The 19,737-nt window shown below is 40.0% G+C and overlaps 1 pseudogene; it reads right to left on the reverse strand.

Moving 5' to 3' along the window:
- Nucleotides 1-1,062: 1,062 nt before the first annotated feature.
- Nucleotides 1,063-16,402, reverse strand: LOC128652250 (constitutive coactivator of PPAR-gamma-like protein 1 homolog; annotated as a pseudogene).
- Between the last annotated feature and the right edge of the window lie 3,335 nt (nucleotides 16,403-19,737).

Below are 19,737 nucleotides of genomic sequence, written 5' to 3' on the forward strand. Positions count from 1 at the left end.
GAGAACTGTTAAAGTTTTTATATTGGGTAATATGTGCAATGGCGTTACTGCCAATACAGTTTACAGTTTTGTTTTTTTATATTTTAAAGTCGCACTTCTGCTTGTTAATGAAACTTGGTTTTATTTAATTTTAAGTTTAATAAAGATGTTATATATCACAACGGCTAAATCTGTGTCTGTATTGCATGTTTAAACCTTAATAGCATAAATAATAACAGTTAACAGATGCAAATTATAGAGAAATGCTTAAATAATGCATTACACTTTAACTAAACCCCTTAGATTTTAGTCGACTAAAACTAGACTAAAACTGAAACAATTCAGATGACTAAAATAAGACTAAAACTAAAATAGTATTTTAGTCAAAAGACTAAAACTAAGACTAAATCGAAATTTGCCGTCAAAATTAACACTGCACTACACAATTTGATATGCACATTTACCATTTGATTAAGGCCATTTTCATGTACAACTCTATGTTATGTTTTGTTTGGGCTACCAAAATGGTTTAGCCCCTTACTGTTTGCACACGGTCTCCAGAGATTGGTGACCGGATTGGGGGAGGGGGCCACAGGCCTTTATAAGTTTGATCATTTGTACACTCTGATTGTCAGAAGAAGGGACGTTTGAGGTCCCGAAACGTCACTACATAAATATTTCACTTTGATATCTGAAGTCCAGTGAGTGCTTCACTTTGTTTCTTGATATATATATATATATATATATATATATATATATATATATATATATAAATATATATTGAACCTTAATTTGGCTGCCATTTAAGTCTTTAGTGACAGCAAAGGGGTTAAATGCAAGACAGCTGGAGAAGGTAGGAGGGGCTTGACTTCTTAAGCTAAAATTAATGCCTGGTGCCTTTTCCCAGCTGTATTTGTAGGAGAGCTACATAAACCCTGCTCTATGTGAGCAACAGACAGAGGATACAAGACAGAGGAGCATTACATTAGCTAAATTAGATTAGAAATCTATCAGTGCCCACGCAATCAATATGAGTGTAATCCATGGAAGACGGCCCCCCTGGAGAACCTGCAATCCCTATAGTTATGACCCTTGGAATAACCTCTTCACTCCCAAGAGTTTCAGAAGACGAGGATACATAGCAGCTGGATAGGGCATGGGGTGGGTGGGAACGGCATAGGATGGTTCTGCCTGGCAAAGTGCAGCCCTTCCAGGATGCTCTGACGCATCTTTTCTACCTTGGCCACCTGTTCGCTCTGACCATCACAAAGGTCAATGAGTGAGGCCTTTCTTCCTTTTTAGCTTTAACCCCTTGAGTGCTAAGATGGCTCTGAGCCATTGCAAATTGTCTCAGTCAGGTGCTAACGACGGCTCAGATCCAACTTGAGGGAGATCTGGGGCTCCCACCTGCTTCTACACCAGTGATCGGGCCTATATAGTGACAGGCATTGCCAGGGCTTCACGTTTTGTGCAGTGACATCAAGCACAATGATGTGATGATGTCACCGCACAACTTTATTAAAAAATCACAATGACAAGTATAGGGAAAGGGAGCATGCTGCTTAGAAGCCTGTATCGCCGGCATCTAAGCAGACCCCTAAGATCCACTGTTGGAAAGGTAATCGCCTAACCTTTCCAATGGTGTAAGTCTTGGGGATCTTAAAAAAAAAGTTAAAAAAATATATATTTAAAAAAACAAACAAAAAACCCCCCTCTAATAAGCTTAGCACCCAGGTGGGAAAGTGCTTAGCACTCAAAGGGTTAATGAGCTTGATCTAAAAAAGTTTTCCATCAAAATACATCCACAGACAGCAGTGCTCCCATGGGATTGGTTGCCCACAGGCGTCGTTGCCAGGAGCGCCATGTCCACCCCACTTATGAACAGGGCAGATAGCTGAATTCCCCTGGGATCCAAGTTATCGTTCTTAAGCTCCTACAGCTGATCAGGTTCATACAGTTTTGAGGAGAGAACCTGTGCCAGGAAAGCATCAAGCTCTTGACAGCGCAGAATTCGGATTCCTGGACACTGGACACTGGACCATATACCTTAATACCCAGCACAACACTATGAGGTGGGTGGGTACATTAGCCGGATTAAGCATTGTTGGGGTGTTGGATCTTATGCAAGCCAGGAAATCTCTCCTCCACCTGTTCTTGTCCTCTACAGCTTTACCCAACCACAACTTCTTTAGGTTGGGGCACGTCCATTCTCAGAATAACAGAGCTTCCACCAGTTCTGGTGTCTGAGGAGATTTCCCTTTGTAGGCTGGCTGCCCATTCTTTTATGATAACTGGAAAATATTCTGGGGGCATTCGGTTCTTTTGGAATGCAAGTCATTCAGATTTCTTTCTGCTTTCTGCCAAGCTAAACAAGATGCCATAGACGTACTGATGAATTGGTCTGTACATCAACGTGGTGGAGGGCAGATCCTTGTTTACTTTGTCTTCATCAATTGTAACTGGAATTTTAATTTTTCCCTTTGTTAGGACATGAAAGATGTAGGGATACATTAACCCCTTCTTGTGCCAATGTTCCGCCACTCTCAGGATCTCTGGGGCCACAGGAGGCAGGGAAGCGGTTGTGATATCCATGTGGTTCCTAGTTAGCATTGACAGCATGGGATCTGCATATTCCTGGCCTGGTTGCCTTTTTTATCTGCTTTCTTATTACCTGATTAGGCAGGAGGGTAATTTTCTGTTTTGTTTTGGTCTCCAGCCTCTCTCTTGTTGTCTTTGCTGGGTTTTCTTTTTTTTTATCCCAACCAGGTTTGTTTCCACTGACGTGATTGGCCGTTTCAACATTGCTATCATCATTGTCTGAGCAGGAAGAAGGTGAGGATGCTGGGAAATAAGTGGAATCCACATGGTTTGAGCTCCTGCTATGTGCCGGGTTAATGTTACTGTAGTTGTTTTGCTCTGACACAGTTTTACCACCAGAGGGATTTGTGTTGACTGCAGATTCAGAGAGGTTGTATGGATATGCACCCATTCCTGAGGCGCCACTTTGGATGGACATGTGCTGGGTCATGGGTTTGGTTTGCACAGAGCCCTGTGGTTGGAGAAAAGTAAGGCAGCATAAAACCAGGAGTCCCGCTCTGATTTGGTCTGGCTAGGTAAAGAGCTGGTGGATATGACAATGGTTTGTTGGTTGCTCTGTAATAGGCAACTGCTCTTTTGAATCTTGAAACTTCGTCTGTTCTGTTCTGGACTGTGAGAGTGCTGGAAAACATCTTTAGCAATGGCATCCAAATCATTGGTGTCTTGAATGTTGCGAACGTAGTCAGCGACAGCTTTGATGACCACATCGTAGGGCGGTAAAACTAGCTGATGGGCACGAACCTTCAATGATGCCAGTGTGTGTTCTCGACTAAGTAAACTCCAATGGAAGGCAGCTAAATCTTTATCAGGCAAGATATGATTACCTAAAAGAGCAGCATAAATGGGGAATCTGTTTGGATTGAGGTCTAGTTGCTTGGAATTTCATGCATCAGATACTGACTGGTCATAAGACTCTTTCCATTGTGGCTCAGTTTTAGGGTAAGAGCACTGAAGTAATACGGGATGTTGCACAGTGCGTAATCAGAGTCGTATGTGACCAAGCCATGGAAACAATTTTCGTGGCAGAAAGCAATAACTTCTTGGTGGTGATCTTCAATGCTCTGTGCGACCTTGACGTGGAACTTGACAAATGCCAGGCAGATGCAGTGCACCATGCACATGGCGGAGAGTGTAATGTCAGACTAATGCGAAGGGGGCACAGAGCATGTATCAGTGCCGGGGGGCTGGGGGTGACGGATGGATGGGGGGCTTTGCATGGCTGCTGCGGCTACCATGTGCTGGATCACAGGGCCATGGCTGGGAGGGGATCTGTGCAAGGAGGAGATCAGGGGAGCTCTGATGTACAGCAGGAAGCCGGGCCTAGCAGCCAGAATGGAAGGAGCCCGAGCGGCTTAGATTTTTATTTTTATGAAAATTACTTGGGGCCCTTGCTTGTGATGTCTGTTAGAAGTTCACCTTTTTCTACAATGTACCAGTGTTTTTTGATGCTCCTTTAATGTTAGTGGCCCCCTCATTGCATATGGTAATGAAACTTGGGTCTTCTAATCACATTTTTTTTTCTTACTTTTTGTTTGTAGGAAGATTATTTTTATCTAAATGTATTTATTATAAGCTTATTACAATAAATGTGGGTGATACTCTTTCTGGAGAACTGTATCTTTAAGTTCACCTGCTTCTTTTTCAATGTCTTTATATCTGAAACAGTTTCTACAAATTCACAGGAGCTGTCCATATGGGATGTTCCTATTCCATTGGGGATTATGGTTACTCTTGGCATGAAAATACTCATTACTTCCAGTGCCTTTTTTGAAAAGTCTGGTCAAGATTTTTTAGTTATCATGAAATAAGCCTAAGTCTTAAAGGACATGTTAAATGTGCTGTCATTGCTGAGGGTGAAAAAAGTTCTCATGGTCAATGTCACTCCCATCCCAGATGAGAATAATATTGTCTATGTATCTTCACAATATTACTATATTCTCTGGTATGGGTTTTTATTCCAAATTTAGAGCTCCTCCCATAACCCACATATGGGTTTCGTGTAGCTGGGCGCAAAACAAGTGCCCATCGCTGTCAAGCTGATTTGTAGAAAATAACAGTATTTATGCTAACCTGATAAATTACTTTCTCCAACGGTGTGTCCGGTCCACGGTGTCATCCTTACTTGTGGGATATTCTCTTCCCCAACAGGAAATGGCAAAGAGTCCCAGCAAAGCTGGTCACATGATCCCTCCTAGGCTCCGCCCACCCCAGTCATTCGACCGACGGATAGGAGGAAATATATATAGGAGAAACCATATGATACCGTGGTGACTGTAGTTAGAGAAAATAATTCATCAGACCTGATTAAAAAACCAGGGCGGGCCGTGGACCGGACACACCGTTGGAGAAAGTAATTTATCTGGTAAGCATAAATTCTGTTTTCTCCAACATTGGTGTGTCCGGTCCACGGCGTCATCCTTACTTGTGGGAACCAATACCAAAGCTTTAGGACACGGATGAAGGGAGGGAGCAAATCAGGTCACCTAAATGGAAGGCACCACGGCTTGCAAAACCTTTCTCCCAAAAATAGCCTCCGAAGAAGCAAAAGTATCAAATTTGTAAAATTTGGCAAAAGTGTGCAGTGAAGACCAAGTCGCTGCCTTACATATCTGGTCAACAGAAGCCTCGTTCTTGAAGGCCCATGTGGAAGCCACAGCCCTAGTGGAGTGAGCTGTGATTCTTTCAGGAGGCTGCCGTCTGGCAGTCTCATAAGCCAATCGGATAATGCTTTTAAGCCAAAAGGAAAGAGAGGTAGAAGTCGCTTTTTGACCTCTCCTTTTACCAGAATAAACAACAAACAAGGAAGATGTTTGTCTGAAATCTTTAGTAGCCTCTAAATAGAATTTTAGAGCACGGACTACGTCCAAATTGTGTAACAAACGTTCCTTCTTTGAAACTGGATTCGGACACAAAGAAGGTACAACTATCTCCTGGTTAATATTTTTGTTGGAAAAAACTTTCGGAAGAAAACCAGGCTTAGTACGCAAAACCACCTTATCTGCATGGAACACCAGATAGGGCGGAGAACACTGCAGAGCAGATAACTCTGAAACTTTTCTAGCAGAAGAAATTGCAACCAAAAACAAAAACTTTCCAAGATAATAACTTAATATCTACGGAATGTAAAGGTTCAAACGGAACCCCTTGAAGAACTGAAAGAACTAGATTTAGACTCCAGGGAGGAGTCAAAGGTCTGTAAACAGGCTTGATCCTAACCAGAGCCTGAACAAATGCTTGAACATCTGGCACAGCTGCCAGTCTTTTGTGAAGTAAAACAGATAAAGCAGAGATCTGTCCCTTCAGAGAACTTGCAGATAATCCTTTCTCCAAACCTTCTTGTAGAAAGGATAGAATCTTAGGAATTTTTATCTTGTTCCATGGGAATCCTTTAGATTCACACCAACAGATATATTTTTTCCATATTTTATGGTAAATTTTTCTAGTTACAGGCTTTCTAGCCTGAATCAGAGTATCTATTACAGAATCTGAAAACCCACGCTTTGATAAAATCAAGCGTTCAATCTCCAAGCCGTCAGTTGGAGGGAAACCAGATTCGGATGTTCGAATGGACCCTGAACAAGAAGGTCCTGTCTCAAAGGTAGCTTCCATGGTGGAGCCGATGACATATTCACCAGGTCTGCATACCAAGTCCTGCGTGGCCACGCAGGAGCTATCAAGATCACCAAGGCCCTCTCCTGATTGATCCTGGCTACCAGCCTGGGGATGAGAGGAAACGGTGGGAATACATAAGCTAGGTTGAAGGTCCAAGGTACTACTAGTGCATCTACTAGAGTCGCCTTGGGATCCCTGGATCTGGACCCGTAGCAAGGAACCTTGAAGTTCTGACGAGACGCCATCAGATCCATGTCTGGAATGCCCCATAATTGAGTTATTTGGGCAAAGATTTCCAGATGGAGTTCCCACTCCCCCGGATGGAATGTCTGACGACTCAGAAAATCTGCTTCCCAATTTTCCACTCCTGGGATCTGGATCGCAGACAAGTGGCAGGAGTGATCCTCCGCCCATTGAATTATCTTGGTCACTTCTTTCATCGCCAGGGAACTCCTTGTTCCCCCCTGATGATTGATATATGCAACGGTCGTCATGTTGTCTGACTGAAACCTTATGAATTTGGCCTTTGCTAGTTGAGGCCAAGCTCTGAGAGCATTGAATATCGCTCTCAGTTCCAGAATGTTTATCGGGAGAAGAGACTCTTCCCGAGACCATAGACCCTGAGCTTACAGGGATTCCCAGACCGCGCCCCAGCCCACTAGGCTGGCGTCGGTCGTGACAATGACCCACTCTGGTCTGCGGAAGCTCATTCCCTGTGACAGATTGTCCAGGGTCAGCCACCAATGGAGTGAATCTCTGGTCTTTTGATCTACTTGAATCATCGGAGACAAGTCTGTATAATCCCCATTCCACTGTCTGAGCATGCACAGTTGTAATGGTCTTAGATGAATTCGTGCAAAAGGAACTATGTCCATTGTTGCAACCATCAATCCTATTACTTCCATGCACTGCGCTATGGAAGGACGAGGAACAGAATGAAGTACTTGACAAGAGCTTAGAAGTTTTGATTTTCTGACCTCTGTCAGAAAAATCCTCATTTCTAAGGAATCTGTTATTGTTCCCAAGAAGGGAACTCTTGTTGACGGGGACAGAGAACTTTTTTCTTTGTTCACCTTCCATCCGTGAGATCTGAGAAAGGCTAGGACGATGTCCGTATGAGCCTTTGCTTTTGACAGGGACGACGCTTGAATCAGGATGTCGTCCAAGTAAGGTACTACTGCAATGCCCCTTGGTCTTAGAACCGCTAGAAGGGACCCTAGTACCTTTGTGAAAATCCTTGGAGCAGTGGCTAATCCGAATGGAAGTGCCACAAACTGGTAATGCTTGTCCAGAAAAGCGAACCTTAGGAACTGATGATGTTCCTTGTGGATAGGAATATGTAGGTACGCATCCTTTAAATCCACGGTAGTCATAAATTGATTTTCCTGGATAGTAGGTAGGATCGTTCGAATAGTTACCATTTTGAACGATGGTACCCTGAGAAATTTGTTTAGGATCTTTAGATCCAAAATTGGTCTGAATGTTCCCTCTTTTTTGGGAACTATGAACAGATTGGAATAAAATCCCATTCCTTGTTCTCTTATTGGAACTGGATGTATCACTCCCATCTTTAACAGGTCTTCTACACAATGTAAGAATGCCTGTCTCTTTATTTGGTTTGAAGATAATTGAGACCTGTGGAACCTTCCCCTTGGGGGTAGTTCCTTGAATTCCAGGAGATAACCTTGAGAAACTATTTCTAGCGCCCAAGGATCCTGAACATCTCTTGCCCAAGCCTGAGCAAAGAGAGAAAGTCTGCCCCCCACTAGATCCGATCCCGGATCGGGGGCTATCCCTTCATGCTGTTTTGGTAGAAGTGGTAGGCTTCTTGGTCTGCTTACCCTTGTTCCAGCCTTGCATTGGTTTCCAGGCTGGTTTGGGTTGTGAAGTATTACCCTCTTGCTTAGAGGATACAGAATTAGAGACTGGTCCGTTTCTGCGAAAGGGACGAAAATTAGGCTTATTTTTAGCCTTAAAAGACCTATCCTGTGGGAGGGCGTGGTCCTTTCCCCCAGTGATGTCTGAAATAATCTCTTTCAAATCAGGTCCAAATAATGTTTTACCTTTGAAAGGAATGTTAAGCAATTTTGTCTTGGAAGACACATCCGCTGACCAAGACTTTAGCCAAAGCGATCTGCGCGCCACGATAGCAAACCCTGAATTTTTCGCCGCTAATCTAGCTAATTGCAAAGCGGCATCTAAAACAAAAGAGTTAGCCAATTTAAGTGCTTGAACTCTGTCCATAACCTCCTCATACGAAGATTCTTTACTGAGCGATTTTTCTAGTTCCTCGAACCAGAAACACGCTGCCGTAGTGACAGGAACAATGCATGAAATTGGTTGTAGAAGGTAACCTTGCTGTACAAAAATCTTTTTAAGCAAACCCTCTAATTTCTTATCCATAGGATCTTTGAAAGCACAACTATCTTCGATAGGAATAGTAGTGCGTTTGTTTAGAGTAGAAACCGCCCCCTCAACCTTGGGGACTGTCTGCCATAAGTCCTTTCTGGGGTCGACTATAGGAAATAATTTCTTAAATATAGGGGGGGGGGAACAAAAGGTATGCCGGGCCTTTCCCACTCTTTATTTACTATGTCCGCCACCCGCTTGGGTATAGGAAAAGCGTCGGGGGGCACCGGAACCTCTAGGAACTTGTCCATCTTACATAATTTCTCTGGAATGACCAAATTGTCACAATCATCCAGGGTAGATAACACCTCCTTAAGCAGTGCGCGGAGATGTTCTAATTTAAATTTAAATGTCACAACATCAGGTTCAGCTTGATGAGAAATTTTTCCTGAATCTGAAATTTCTCCATCAGACAAAACCTCCCTCATGGCCCCTTGAGATTGGTGTGAGGGTATGTCAGAACAGTTATCATCAGCGTCCTCTTGCTCTTCAGTGTTTAAAACAGAGCAATCGCGCTTTCTCTGATAAGTAGGCATTTTGTATAAAAGATTTGCTATGGAGTTATCCATTACAGCCGTTAATTGTTGCATGGTAATAAGTATTGGCGCACTAGATGTACTAGGGGCCTCCTGTGTGGGCATAACTGGTGTAGACACCGTAGGGGATGATGTAGTATCATGTTTACTCCCCTCATTTGAGGAATCATCTTGGGCAATATCATTATCTGTGGCATTACTGTCCTTACTTTGTTTGGACACTATGGCACAATTATCACATAAATTTAAATGGGGAGACACATTGGCTTTCATACATAAAGAACATAGCTTATCTGATGGTACAGACATGTTAAACAGGCTTAAACTTGTCAACAAAGCACAAAAAACGTTTTAAAATAAAACCGTTACTGTCACTTTAAATTTCAAACTGAAAACACTTTATTACTGAATATGTGAAAAAGTATGAAGGAATTGTTCAAAATTCACCAAAATTTCACCACAGTGTCTTAAAGCATTCAAAGTATTGCACACCAAATTTCATAGCTTTAACCCTTAAATTAACGGAACCGGAGCCGTTTTTACATTTAACCCCTATACAGTCCCAGCTATATGCTTTGCTGAGACCCAACCAAGCCCAGAGGGGAATACGATACCAAATGACGCCTTCTATAAGCTTTTTCAGTGATTCTTAGCTCCTGACACATGCATCTGCATGCCTTGCTCTCCAAAAACAACTGCGCATTAATGGCGCGAAAATGAGGCTCTGTCTATAACTAGAAAGGCCCCCATCTGAAAAAGGTGTCCAACACAGTGCCTTACGTTTTTGTAAACGTTCCCCAAGATTATATATACCAATAATTAGTTTGAATCTGCATAATATGCCTAGTAAAGCAATCGTTTTAGCCCAGAAAAATGTCTACCAGTTTTTAAGCCCTTTTTGAAGCCCTTTATTCTTTTATGTTTAACTAAGAAAATGGCTTACCGGTCCCCATGAGGCGAAATGACAGCCTTCCAGCATTACATGGTCTTGTTAGAAATATGGCTAGTCATACCTTAAGCAGAAAAGTCTGCTAACTGTTTCCCCCAACTGAAGTTACTTCATCTCAACAGTCCTGTGTGGAAACAGCAATCGATTTTAGTTACTGTCTGCTAAAATCATCTTCCTCTTACAAACAGAAATCTTCATCCTTTTCTGTTTCAGAGTAAATAGTACATACCAGCACTATTTTAAAATAACAAACACTTGATAGAAGAATAAAACTACATTTAAACACCAAAAAACTCTTAACCATCTCCGTGGAGATGTTGCCTGTGCAACGGCAAAGAGAATGACTGGGGTGGGCGGAGCCTAGGAGGGATCATGTGACCAGCTTTGCTGGGACTCTTTGCCATTTCCTGTTGGGGCAGAGAATATTCCACAAGTAAGGATGACGCCGTGGACCGGACACACCAATGTTGGAGAAAAATTGTTTTCAAATAGAAAGCCCTCGTCTGAGGAAGCAGTGAAAGCCTTGAAATGTCACACAGTAAAGCTATTTTGAATCTTTTAAATCCAGAGAGTGCATTTTTATATATATATATATATATATATATATATATATATATATATATATATATATATATATATATATATATAAAACTACACATTAATTTATAAGATGACAAGCTTTCGGAAGAGTGTCTTCCTTTTTCAAGTCTGAAACAATACTGATTAATTTGAAGGAATTTACAGATTATATCTTAAAACACAGGCTAAAAAGACAAAGTGTTACAGAGGTCTGAATGCAGGGGGAGGAGGGGGTGTCATAAAAATCATGATGGGGATTTAGTAGACAGGCAGATATTGTTAGTAAAAGATAACAGGCAGGGGAAATATATGGTTATACACAAAGCATATACTGACATAAAGTTATATATCAACATAGAATCAATATGAATAAAGATGGGAAATTAGGTATACAGGGGAATATAAGATAGTAAAAAAAGGAGAAAGGAAAGAAAGAAAAAAAAGGGGAATAATAATAATGACAAAAGTGTTGACATAGGCTTACCTGTGTATCTATGCATAGAGAGTGTGGAATATACAATGTAATTGACTACAGTATATGAAAGTACATTACAAAAATTTTGTAAATGGGTTAAAAAACCATATATTTCCCCTGCCTGTTATCTTTTACTGACACTATTGGCCTGTCTCCTAAGCCCCCATCATGACACCCCCTCCTCCCCCTGCATGCAGACCTCTATAACACTTTGTCTTTTTAGCCTGTGTTTTAAGATATAATATGTAAATTCCATCAAATTGGTCTGTATTGCTTCAGACTTGAAAAAGAAAGACACTCTTCTGAATGCTTGTCCTCTTATAAATGTATAGTTAGTCCAATAAAAAAGTATCATTGCTCAATGCAATACTCTTGTTATTTTGATATCTAAATCTCTGGACTAACACGGCTACTCCAATCAACGTGACTATATATATATATATATATATATATATATATAATTTACAAAGCAAGTATTGGGAGAGGAATACTGACACCTTCTTGTTTAGACAGACCAAGGTGTTTAACAGTAATTATATTTTGTTTATTTAGGATCCAAGCGGCTATTATCCGTTCTTAGATCAGGTGCAGACCCCCAAAAACATTTATAGTTACAAAAGGAGTTAGAAGAAGAGAAGCCACAGTAGAGCTATATGAGATACTGTGTAAAGATGGGGGATTGCAGCACTCTATAGAGCTTCATTTTACTCTAGTAGGTGTTTGACTGAAAGCGTCCAAGAAACAAAAAAGCGGATGCACATAAGTTCCGGTTAGCGGCAAATTTATTTACATAGTAACAAACATACTGAAAAGTTATTGCAATTTGTCATGGTATAAGCAAATATATTACTACCACTGCAGTGGGATAATCATTATCGTAATGTATTGCTAAAACAGCTAATATAGTTGCAACATGTACATTGGACCTGTAAATCAACAAAGGGAAATAGCTAATAATCATGTGGGATAACTTTTTATCATATATACGACCTGTATAAAGTGTCCTCCTTGTGATTGAAACGATAGAAAGGGACAAGATATTTCAAAAGAGTCCGTTTCTGCCTGGGCCCAGGTTCCAGGTGTAAGGAAACTTTAAGAAAGACATTTTTCAGGGCTCATTCTTTGCTTTAAAACATAATCTTTGTCGATGAAACTTGCATGCTAGAACTCCGAGGTAAATGCGTCCTCTATGGCTAGCATGGATAGATGATACTTTGTTGCAGGATGCCGTTATTATTAACAACCCAGGACAATTGCAGCTTTCCAGGAAATTGCGGTAAGTAGTGGTCCGAGTATCTGCTTCAACACATTCTTCCAGACTTTTGTAATATAGCAACAGTCCGGGTATCTGTGTTAGTGCTCACCTCCGACTCCACTTTTGTAGCCGCAAAACAGCGGTAAGTAGCGGTCCGAGTGTCTGCACTCAATACGTTAGTGTCCAGGTGTCTGTGTTTGTGCCCACCTCCGGATCCACCTTTTATCCGCAAGAACTACAGTGATTAGTTCGGATATCGATACTATAGCTTCATACCGAGTTGGGACAAGTGCTTCCGACCTCAGGCTGCTTGCTGTCTCCACTTCAATGTCAAATTGCCTTAGCTTGTAGGGATATTGACTACACCGGGTGACAGATAGTTCTTCATACCCTTCGTCCGAACTTAGGTACGCTGTAGATAGGTGTCTGTCGTCGACGCGTGTTTTGCCCCACAATGCTCAGCGAAAGCTAGGGCCTCATCAGGACTACCTGACACCTGTATCTCCTACCTATTATTGGATTTTTTTCTTCAGGGGGGTGTGTTTATTTCCGGTAAATAAACATTTACAATTGGTTTCCCACAGACAAGCCTCCATACAGACTATCCAATTGCTAGGAGAATTAGACTTGATACAAATGCATCTTAAATCTGCCGCAAAGACACAGAAATCATGTGCTCCGCTATACAAATATTGCCATCATATAAAACACTAGGTTAGACATAGAGAAATGGAAACTTAGATAGAGCAGTAATTTTTAGTAAAAAGTGTTAGCTTTAACTTGATAGTAATTATTTGCTGACCAAACAATTGTATCAGCTAGACCAATAATTTTTTGTTTTGTTATTCATGATTATCGTAATCAGCCCAGAAAAGAAGCATATTCTATTCTTTCATTTAGCCCAGTAGGAGTCATTGTTTTTAGTGTATATGTCCACCTGGCTTCTTTTCTAAGAAGGCACTTGTCCTCATCACCTCCTCTTCCATTTTTAATCCCTTTATCAATTGCTATAAATTTTAGAGATATAGTGCTACTATTATGTACCTCTTTGAAGTGGCGAGCTACACTTGTATCCCTTTCATAGAGAATGTCATCCCTGTGCTCCTGTACCTTGTCCTTAAACATTCTTTTCGTTTTTCCAACATAGAACAGGGGGCAGGAGCACTGCAGGAGATAGACAACCCCTACTGTATTGCAATTTGCAAAGTGTCTTATTTCAAAATTCTTGCCTGTGTGGGTGCAAAAAGTTTTACTTTTTAGGATATATGGACAGTAGACACATTGTCCACAGGGATAGGTGCCTTTAACCTGTTGATGTTTATTTAGCCAGGTGGTTTCAGTCTGTGATCTAACAAATCTACTTTTGACTAGTTTGTTTTTTAGATTTGGTGATTTTTTAGCTGTCATCAGTGGGTATTGTCCTACCTTATCTGCTATTTTTTCATCTAGTGTTAGAATGTGCCATTTCTGTGCTAATATGGATCGAATGTTGTGCCACTGGCAATTATAAGTTGTAATAAACCTTAAGTTATTTTCAACTTTTTTCTCTTTTTTTGAATACAGGAGGTCATCCCTATTCATTTTCCTCACTTTATTTAGGGTATATCTAATCAATTTTCGTGAATATCCCCTTTCTATGAATCTTTGACACATCTGATCAGCATGATGATCGAATTTTGTCCTGGAGGAGCAGTTTCTCCTTAATCTCAATAATTGACTGAAAGGTATGCCTTTCTTCAGAGATTCAGGATGACTGCTTGATGCCTCCAGGACACTATTCATTGCTGTAGTTTTTCAGTAATTCTCAGTAGAGATTTTATTACCTTCTTTTTTGATCACTATATCTAGGAATGGCAGTTCTTTAGTGCTTGAGGCATACGTTAGAAAAATGTTACGGTTATTTTTGTTTAGATTAGAGACAAATTCTTGAAGACAGGCCAGGGGGCCATCCCACAGCATGAGTATGTCATCCACATACCTAATCCACATGGAAACATGGGAGTCAAACACCTCACCATATTTTTCAAATATGTCCAACTCCCATGCTCCCAGGTGGAGACATGCATATGTCGGAGCACAAACTGCTCCCATGGCTGTCCCCCTGACCTGTCTATAGAAAGAATTGTCAAATTGGAAGACATTATTATTCAAAATAAAGTGTAGCAAATCAACAACAAATGCAGTATGTCTATCACTCTCTGGTCCTCTTGTTTTAAGAAATTGTTTTGATGCTTCTATCCCTATTGTATGCGGTATTGAGGAATAGAGACTTTCAACGTCTAAAGACACCAAGATTGTTTCTGTTTTAACTGATATACCATCCAGCTTCCTTAGGAGGTCTGGGGTATCTTTTACATAAGAGGGGAGGGAGAGAAGGAAAGGTCTGAGAAAGATATCTACATATTCACCAATATGTTCACTAATACTCCCAATCCCCGAGACTATTGGTCTCCCAGGGGGACTGGTAGGATTTGTATGTATTTTTGGAATTACATAAAAAGTGGGCATTACAGGGTGAGTTGGATTAAGGAATTGAAATTCCTTTACAGAGATGAGACCATCCATCTTAGCATCTTGTAGGATTCTGTTGAGTTTAGATTTCATTGATGTCATGGGGTTTTTTAAGAGTTTTTCATACTGTAATCTATCATTTAATTGTCTCTTTACTTCATTAAGGTAAAAAGACTCATCTAGGAGGACTAAATTACCGCCCTTATCAGCTGGCTTATAAATTACTCCTTTTGCTGTACTTAGTTCTTTTAATGCTTGTCTTTCTTTGAAGCTTAAGTTGTCAGACTGAGTCCAGTCTTCAGGTAGTTTTTCAATTTCTTTCTCAACCGCTTTAACAAACATTGAGACAATGGGAACCTGTGCTAAAGAAGGCATATATGTTGATTTCGGTTGCAGATTAGTTTTTAAATTTCTGCAGCCTTTTACAGATTCCTCCCTATCTTCATTTTCATTCAGGAGGGATTCTAATACCTTTAGTGTTTCATCATCTTTTCTCTGTTCTGATTTATGCTGATGCATAGTATAATGTAGAACTATTTTTCTAGCAAAAAGGTGAAGATCTTTCACTAGTTCAAACTTGTCTAGTTTGTTTGATGGGCAGAAAGTTAGTCCCTTTTTTAAAACCTCAATGTGAGTCAAATTTAACCTAAAAGAAGAGAGATTTATAATTTGTAGATTACTTTCAACCTCTGTTTTTAGTATCCCTGATAGGGTCTCCTTCATGGTCTCACCCTGTTTCTCATTCCCTGTCATTGATTCTCCCCTCTCCCTCTCTGATTTCGTTGGGGGTATCTTCTCTCTTGTTGACTCATATCCCTTATTCCACCTCCTCTTCCCCCCCCCCCTCCTCCTATATCTGTGATTTGTAACCCAGAACCTCCATCGTTTTTTGACTGTCTTTCAGTATCTGTGTCTACATCAGAAGCATCAGTACCTGAGTCGTAAGAGCCCTTATCAAACCTATAGACATAAACTTTTTTATTTTGGTAGTCTTCCTGATCTCTATGTAGTTTTCTACACTTCCTCACTTTTATTTCTGCTTGTAACCTAGAGATGTGTGTTTTAGTTTCTTCATTTAGTTTTACAAAGTTTGGATCATTCTCGAATTTATTTACAACTTGTAATGCTTGTTCTACATCATCTTTAATTTTATCTAGCCTTTTATGATTTCTCTTAATCAGCATGTCTATCATATCAAGTGCACAAGCAGATATTTTACCATTCCATTCTTCTAGAAACTCTAGGCCACCTTCTTCTTCTCTTGCATTAAACCCAGGATCCAGAAATAATCTTAACCCTCTAGGGACAATTTTCTTCTCAACATTGTTGACAAGACTTGAGTTTTCTGCTCTGAGCTTTACTTGCTTAATTATACATCCTTTATATTTCTTAAAGGCATTAAACACATTTGTTTCTAGATCACTACTGTCTAAGTTGGTAATAGTCAAAGACTCCTTTAGCTCTGCCTCCCATTGTTCATCGGATAGTGTAAAGGCCATATTTGGTTGTTTCAAAATCAGTCCCAGCCAAACACCAAAATGAAATTCTATCAACACACTAATATACTTGTGTGTTAAACAAAAATATTTTTTCCTTCAATCCCTAGGGGAAAGAGCATTATGGGATTCCCATAATGCTCTTTCCCCTAGGGATTGAAGGAAAAAATATTTTGGTTTGGCTGGGACTGATTTTGAAACAACCAAATATGGCCTTTACACTATCCGATGAACAATGGGAGGCAGAGCTAAAGGAGTCTTTGACTAATACCAACTTAGACATGCTGATTAAGAGAAATTATAAAAGGCTAGATAAAATTAAAGATGATGTAGAACAAGCATTACAAGTTGTAAATAAATTTGAGAATGATCCAAACTTTGTAAAACTAAATGAAGAAACTAAAACACACATCTCTAGGTTACAAGCAGAAATAAAAGTGAGGAAGTGTAGAAAACTACATAGAGATCAGGAAGACTACCAAAATAAAAAAGTTTATGTCTATAGGTTTGATAAGGGCTCTTACGACTCAGGTACTGATGCTTCTGATGTAGACACAGATACTGAAAGACAGTCAAAAAATGATGGAGGTTCTGGGTTACAAATCACAGATATAGGAGGAGGGGGGGGGAGAAAGAGGAGGTGGAATAAGGGATATGAGTCAACAAGAGAGAAGATACCCCCAACGAAATCAGAGAGGGAGAGGGGAGAATCAATGACAGGGAATGAGAAATAGGGGGAGACCACGAAGGAGACCCTATCAGGGATACTAAAAACAGAGGTTGAAAGTAATCTACAAATTATAAATCTCTCTTCTTTTAGGTTAAATTTGACTCACATTGAGGTTTTAAAAAAGGGACTAACTTTCTGCCCATCAAACAAACTAGACAAGTTTGAACTAGTGAAAGATCTTCACCTTTTTGCTAGAAAAATAGTTCTACATTATACTATGCATCAGCATAAATCAGAACAGAGAAAAGATGATGAAGCACTAAAGGTATTAGAATCCCTCCTGAATGAAAATGAAGATAGGGAGGAATCTGTAAAAGGCTGCAGAAATTTAAAAACTAATCTGCAACCGAAATCAACATATATGCCTTCTTTAGCACAGGTTCCCATTGTCTCAATGTTTGTTAAAGCGGTTGAGAAAGAAATTGAAAAACTACCTGAAGACTGGACTCAGTCTGACAACTTAAGCTTCAAAGAAAGACAAGCATTAAAAGAACTAAGTACAGCAAAAGGAGTAATTTATAAGCCAGCTGATAAGGGCGGTAATTTAGTCCTCCTAGATGAGTCTTTTTACCTTAATGAAGTAAAGAGACAATTAAATGATAGATTACAGTATGAAAAACTCTTAAAAAACCCCATGACATCAATGAAATCTAAACTCAACAGAATCCTACAAGATGCTAAGATGGATGGTCTCATCTCTGTAAAGGAATTTCAATTCCTTAATCCAACTCACCCTGTAATGCCCACTTTTTATGTAATTCCAAAAATACATACAAATCCTACCAGTCCCCCTGGGAGACCAATAGTCTTGGAGATTGGGAGTATTAGTGAACATATTGGTGAATATGTAGATATCTTTCTCAGACCTTTCCTTCTCTCCCTCCCCTCTTATGTAAAAGATACCCCAGACCTCCTAAGGAAGCTGGATGGTATATCAGTTAAAACAGAAACAATCTTGGTGTCTTTAGACGTTGAAAGTCTCTATTCCTCAATACCGCATACAATAGGGATAGAAGCATCAAAACAATTTCTTAAAACAAGAGGACCAGAGAGTGATAGACATGCTGCATTTGTTGTTGATTTGCTACACTTTATTTTGAATAATAATGTCTTCCAATTTGACAATTCTTTCTATAGACAGGTCAGGGGGACAGCCATGGGAGCAGTTTGTGCTCCGACATATGCATGTCTCCACCTGGGAGCATGGGAGTTGGACATATTTGAAAAATATGGTGAGGTGTTTGACTCCCATGTTTCCATGTGGATTAGGTATGTGGATGACATACTCATGCTGTGGGATGGCCCCCTGGCCTGTCTTCAAGAATTTGTCTCTAATCTAAACAAAAATAACCGTAACATTTTTCTAACGTATGCCTCAAGCACTAAAGAACTGCCATTCCTAGATATAGTGATCAAAAAAGAAGGTAATAAAATCTCTACTGAGAATTACCGAAAAAGTACAGCAACGAATAGTGTCCTGGAGGCATCAAGCAGTCATCCTGAATCTCTGAAGAAAGGCATACCTTTCAGTCAATTATTGAGATTAAGGAGAAACTGCTCCTCCAGGACAAAATTCGATCATCATGCTGATCAGATGTGCCAAAGATTCATAGAAAGGGGATACTCACGGAAATTGATTAGATATACCCTAAATAAAGTGAGGAAAATGAATAGGGATGACCTCCTGTATTCAAAAAAAGAGAAAAAAGTTGAAAATAACTTAAGGTTTATTACAACTTATAATTGCCAGTGGCACAACATTCGATCCATATTAGCACAGAAATGGCACATTCTAACACTAGATGAAAAAATAGCAGATAAGGTAGGACAATACCCACTGATGACAGCTAAAAAAACCACCAAATCGAAAAAACAAACTAGTCAAAAGTAGATTTGTTAGATCACAGACTGAAACCACCTGGCTAAATAAACATCAACAGGTTAAAGGCACCTATCCCTGTGGACACTGTGTCTACTGTCCATATATCCTAAAAAGTAAAACTTTTTGCACCCACACACAAGAATTTTGAAATAAGACACTTTGCATATTGCAATACAGTAGGGCAATACAGTAGGGGTTGTCTATCTCCTGCAGTGCTCCTGCCCCCTGTTCTATGTTGGAAAAATGAAAAGAATGTTTAAGGACAGGGTGCAGGAGCACAGGGATGAAAGGGATACAAGTGTAGCTCGCCACTTCAAAGAGGTACATAATAGTAGCACTATATCTCTAAAATTTATAGCAATTGATAAAGGGATTACAAATGGAAGAGGAGGTGATGAGGACAAGTGCCTTCTTAGAAAAGAAGCCAGGTGGACATATACACTAAAAACAATGACTCCTACTGGGCTAAATGAAAGAATAGAATATGCTTCTTTTCTGGGCTGATTACAATAATCATGAATAACAAAACAAAAAATTATTGGTCTAGCTGATACAATTGTTTGGTCAGCAAATAATTACTATCAAGTTAAAGCTAACACTTTTTACTAAAAATTACTGCTCTATCTAAGTTTCCATTTCTCTATGTCTAACCTAGTGTTTTATATGATGGCAATATTTGTATAGCGGAGCACATGATTTCTGTGTCTTCGCGGCAGATTTAAGATG

This window comes from Bombina bombina, chromosome 3 (assembly GCF_027579735.1).
Source record: "Bombina bombina isolate aBomBom1 chromosome 3, aBomBom1.pri, whole genome shotgun sequence".
In the NCBI taxonomy this organism is placed as follows: domain Eukaryota; kingdom Metazoa; phylum Chordata; class Amphibia; order Anura; family Bombinatoridae; genus Bombina; species Bombina bombina.